The following is a 5,954-nucleotide window of genomic DNA, read 5'->3' as shown; positions in this document are numbered from 1 at the left end:
AAACCTTCCAGGCTTAAGTGATCCTCCCATCTCAGCCCTCTTAAGTAGGTGGGAACATAGGCATTTGCCGCCACGCTATTTTTTTTTTCCTTTCTGTAGAGATGGGTTCTCAATATATTGCATAGGTTAGTCTTGAACTCCTGGACTCAAGTGATCCTCCCACCCTGGCCTCCCAAAGTGATGGGATTATGGGCATGAGCCACCACATCCAGCCTCATTCGTGTCTTTAAAACTAATCATATTAGACAGCCAATTGCAGAAATCCCAGAGCTACTAGTTTTAAAGGTTAGCAAGTCCAACATTTGTAGGTTGAGTTGGCAGGCAGGAGACCCAGAAAGGCTACTGTTTCAAGTCTGAGTCCATAAGCAGCCTTCCATAGAACAAGAGTCAATGTGGTTGATAATGTCTGAGACGGTCTTTTGAAGAATACCCTTTTCTTTGTGACAGGGTGGTCATTTTGTGCCAATCAATCGATTGGATGAAGCTCACCCAAATGATGGAGCGCAATCTGCTTTATTCCAGTTCCACAGATTGGAGCCATGTATGTTAGGCCTTCTCTACGAAGGTTTTTCCTCTTTAAAATATCAATATATTTGAATGACCACACAGCACAATGATGTGCAGACAGGCAGGCTAAATAATTGTTCAAAAAATAAATATATGAAGCAACTTCCTTTAATATATCAATTTGCTATATTTAATATTACAACATAATTGAACTTTTGTCATCATATATACATTTTAAATACCAGTAAAAATTAGGTCACAAATATTATAAATCATTGAAAAATATGTGACAAGGGTCTTGAACCAGATCCTTTATGTTTTTCAAATTATTAACATGTACTCCAGTATTCTATCAGGATTAAATATTCTAAATTTAGTATCTTGATTGTGATTTTCTTCTGTCTACTCTTTATGACTTTGAAACTTTTTTTTTAAGTAAAGACGTTTCAGAAATTATGTGATCTGTTAATACCCAAAATTACCACAATTATACTACCACAATACTATTTGCTACATCATAGTGGGCTTAATATTGCTTTAAATAAATGAAATAGAGAAAAGCTATGATGTTAAGCACTTCAGCTAAATTTGTCTTTAAACCAGCATTTTTACTAGATGCCAAAAGATGAGTTTTCCTGGTTTAGCCTAGGTCAATATTAGCATATATTGAAAAGATTGAGAGTTATAAAGAGTAAATGACTATGTTTCTCGAAGAAATTAATATAGGATCAGCTTTGAAAATTAATATAAAGCCACATCTATAAATACAAATTTAGTAGAAGACATAAATCTCCAGATACCTTGAGTTTGACATTGAAACACTAAATTTGCAAACAAGGAGATAAATAAAATAGGCATTTATTGAGCTCTTGCTATAGAAATAGACTTTTGTGTGCACATTGTTTTATTGCAACTTTGCAGGAAATCTCACAGCTATCAAGTGCCAGAGGCAAGATTAAACCTCCTGTCACCCAAATAATGCATGCACTTTTCACTGATTTACTGCCTTCCATTAGACCTTGCATACATTCTGGAAGTTACATTCCACCCCCACTCACCATCCCCAGTGAAATAGAACAAAACATGATTCTCGAGGTATTTGGAATTTTTAACCATTGAAGCTAGAGAAACGATAGAAATAAGTAGCAATCCTAAGTGACTTCTAGATACCACGGCTAGCAAAAATAAACCTAAGATCATTTTTTATTTTTCTTGTTATATCAAAATATAAGTGCTCATTAGTTGAATAAGATAAATATGTTCTTGCCCTTTCTTGGTTAATTCCTGATTGTTCATACTTCAAACTGATCTGTTTTCAGTTCTTGGCAAGAACTTTGCACAAATCAGATGTGTAGGAATACAAATTATTCACCTATACAATGGTCAAGAATTAATGTTTTCTACAGTCTGCTTAGTAGCTAAAATGTTTAGTACAAAATAACATATTTGATCTTGTTTTCTTAGATTCTAGCTACTAAAATCATCTCCTAATGATCTGAAAATTTCTCTCACCTGTGGAACAGCAAATGCAGGTTTGATTTCTTAATGAATATAGTTCATATAGATTGTTTATATCCACTTACTTGAATGCTGATGAAACTCACAGGAGATATGCCCAAGAGAATATGCTTCAATTATCTTCCAGTTTAAGAACAGCTCCCAATATACAAGTTTCTATTAAACAATTTTACTGAAGTCACCATGTTTATATTAATGAGCTTCACAGAAGAATTTGATGTGCAAGTCTTCCTATTTTTATTATTTTTAGCAATCTATCTTTCACTCTAATAGGCAATTTAGGGCTAGTTGTACTGGTCATTGGGGATTTTCGGCTTCACAACCCAATGTACTATTTTCTTGGTGTTTTATCATTCTCGGATGCCTGCTATTCTACAGTTGTCACTCCAAAAATGTTGGTCAATTTCCTGGCAAAAAATAAATATTTCATTTCTTGGATGTGCAACACAGATGTTTCTTGCTTGTACTTTTGGAACCACAGAGTGTTTTCTCTTGGCTGCAATGGCTTATGATCGCCATGTAGCCATCTACAACCCTCTCCTGTATTGAATGAGCATGTCACCTAGAGTCTACGTGCCACTCATCACTGCTTCCTACATTGCTGGCATTTTACATGCTACTATCCATACAGTGGCTACATTTAGCCTGTCCTTCTGTGACTCCAATGAAATTAGGCATGTCTTTTGTAATATGTATCCTCCTCTCCTTGCTATTTCTTGTTCTGACACTCACGTAAACCAATTTCTACTCTTCTACTTTGTGGGCTCTACTGAGATAGTCACTATCCTGATTGTCCTGATCTCCTATGGTTTCATTCTTCTGGCCATTCTGAAGATGCAGTCTGCTGAAGGAGGAGAAAAGTCTTCTCTACATGTGGAGCTCACCTAACTGGAGTGACAATTTATCATGGGACAATCCTCTTCACGTATGTGAGACCAAGTTCCAGCTACGCTTCAGACCATGACATGATAGTGTCAATATTTTACAACATTGTGATTCCCATGGTAAATCCCATCATCTACAGTTTGAGGAACAAAGATGTAAAGGAGGCAATCAAAAGACCGCTTGTGAGAAACTGGTTCATACATAAGTTACAGTTTTAAAATTGAGTAAACTTGTAAATAATATTGGGTGTCAGTCCACATCTCTATGGTCAGAAAGTAAACAAAATTTGTTTCTTTAACAGTGCTTGTAACTTGTAGAATATTTTCAAATAAAGCATCAGTCTACTAATGCACGATTTTAGAAATATCAATATATTGTATCATGCCACATGTATAAAATGTGGCATGTATTCATAGCCTATGACTATGACTACATTTAAACTAACCTTCATTAAATATTGATTGATGTGCAAACATTGCTGTTTTTAGTTTTTGTGTAACTTGATTTTCACTGGCTATGTTAAAAATGATGCCCTCTGGATTCTATGGCTTTATATGTTCCTACATAACTCTATAATGGGTGCTAAAGTAAGTTTTCCCAGCACCATTTATTGAAGAGGCTTTCCTTTCCCCAGTGTATTTTCTTGGCACCTTTGTTGAAAATGAGTTTATTATAGATGTATGGATTTGTATTCAGTTCCACTGATTTGTCTGTTTTTATACAGTAACATGGTATTTTTGTTATCGTAGTTCCATACTATAATCTGAAGTCAGAAAATGTTATTCCTCCATTTTTTTTTTTTTTTCTCTTTGCTTATGGTAAACTTTGGCTATTCTGGGTCTTTTGTGTTTTCATATAAATTTTAAGATTCTTTATTTTTGTGAAGAATGTCATTTGTATTTTGATAGTAATTGCACTGAATCTGTAGATTGCTTTTGGTAGCCCAGACATTTTAATGATATCGATTCTTCCAGTTCATGAACATGGAATATCTTTCCATTTTATGTGTCCTACTCAATTTCTTTCATTAACATTTTGTAGTTTTTATGGTACAGATCTTTCACTTCTTTGGTTATTTCCTAGGTATTTAACTTTATTTATGGATATTGTAGATTTTTAAATTTCTGTTTTGGATTGATTGCTATTGGCATTGTAAACCAAAGATAAAATTCAAAGTCCCCGCTCCCCGCCCTTCCCCACAACTATCTAAACGGACTCCCTCCTAGGGCAGGGCACTCTAAAATTTAACATGAAAGACCAGATTAGGCCATGACTGGAAGTAGGGTTTGATGTGTCTCATTATAATCCTCTGGTGTTAACATCAACACAGACCGTAAGTCTCGTGAGAAACATTTACAATCTATTCTAAGCTTGCTACTTGGAGGCTTCATCTCCATGATAAAACCTTGGTCTGCACAACCCCTTATCTTAATCCAGACATTTCTTTCTACAGAAAACAACTCTTTCAACCAATCGCCAATCAGAACCTATTTAAATCTACCAATGACCTGGAAGTCCCACCCCTCCCCACCTCCTGCTTCAAGTTGTCCCACCCTTCCATATCAAACCAATGGAATTTTACGTGTATTGATGGATGAAATTTCTAAAATTTGAATATGTCTTAGTATATGCTATCAGTCATAATTATGGTTATTATGTTAAGCTACTGTAGAACACAGAGGTAACCAAATTTTTTTTGTCAGTTGCCTGTTACTATGACTATTTAAAGTCATTTCCACAATTAATTACTTAATTCTGATGCAGTTTCTGAAAACCTCACAAGCACACAAAATCCTAGAATATGGTATCTTTTAGGAGGTTCATGAAAGGATAGAAAGGACCCTGAAAAGCACTCACGCTCAAATAAACACAGCTTTCTGACAACTTTAGAATCACATCATTTGGACTGGGTGAGAAGTTCCTCAACTTTAACGAAAGGACTGACTGGTTCATAAAACTACTCATCTGAGTAGAACAAAGAATAATTGAATAGCAAGAAAACACTTTGCCAGATTTTGATGCTACATCAGCCATTACTAAAATTGTTTAGATATACAATTTGAATGAACTCCATGGTCTGAGTCAAATTACCTATGATAACCCATCAATTATCAGTGATATGCACATAAACAACTGATATTCAGGAGGACATAAGTTCAATGTCAAGCATGGATTAGTGGAGAACCAGGACAGCCGCCTTGTCCTTCCTGAGTCCCTAAAGCTTTTGTTGTTAAGAGTTCTGCATTCTGTGACTCATCATGCAAAAGATAAAATGATCCAATTAAATACTTATTGGTGTGGTGACTTCTAATTTGCTGAAATAGTTTATGATCAATATTTGGTTTGTCAAATGTAAGAATATTTCATACTCCTAGGAAAACAATCAAAGCTTCAGGTACATTTCACTACCTGATGTGATGGTTGTGTATGGGCTGCTCATGTTGACGGGGTCCAGTCTGCTAGACCTCTTCATTAGTTATGTGTGGCCTGCCAGCAGAGCAGCTATGATGAGGGCCCCCAGAAAGCACCCTGCTTGGGTATTGGAGGCTGTGCTGCAAGTGGGGACAGCCAGGCGGGAGCCCCAGAAAAGGCTGGGAGACAGGGCGGCACTCAGATAAGGCTGTCCCCATTACACAGATAAGATCTCCCTGTTCTGTCCAGGTCCATAAGTCTCCTAAAGGCTAAAGCCTCCTAGAGGAGCTTGGTGATCTTTGGGGAATGGGTATCCCTGGCCATGCTCCACTGAAGCTCTTCCTGCACGAAACCCTCTGTGCTCTGTAAAATCTGGAGTCCTGCCCCCATTAGTTTTATAGGCAGCAATTCTTGCCTGTTCAAGTGTCCATGGGGGATCATTGGTTCTACTGCCACTAGGATTCTGGAGGCCCATGGATAAAGCAGGCTGTTCTGTCTATTCAACTCACCCATTCACCAGGCGTCAGTGGGGTCCAGGAGCGGGTCCTAGTCCTCAGCAGTCCTGTGTAGGGTTCTCAGCTTTCTACCTTAGCCCAGTGTCTGCACCTTCCCATTGTCCACTTTCAATCCCT

At 37.1% G+C, this 5,954-nt stretch overlaps 1 pseudogene; it reads left to right on the top strand.

Annotated features, from left to right (window-relative positions):
- Positions 1–478: 478 nt before the first annotated feature.
- LOC103242027 (olfactory receptor 5T1-like) lies at positions 479–3,128 on the top strand (annotated as a pseudogene).
- Positions 3,129–5,954: the final 2,826 nt, after the last annotated feature.

This window comes from Chlorocebus sabaeus, chromosome 1 (genome assembly GCF_047675955.1).
Source record: "Chlorocebus sabaeus isolate Y175 chromosome 1, mChlSab1.0.hap1, whole genome shotgun sequence".
Lineage (NCBI taxonomy): Eukaryota > Metazoa > Chordata > Mammalia > Primates > Cercopithecidae > Chlorocebus > Chlorocebus sabaeus.
This window is presented reverse-complemented; position numbering and strand designations above follow the sequence as displayed.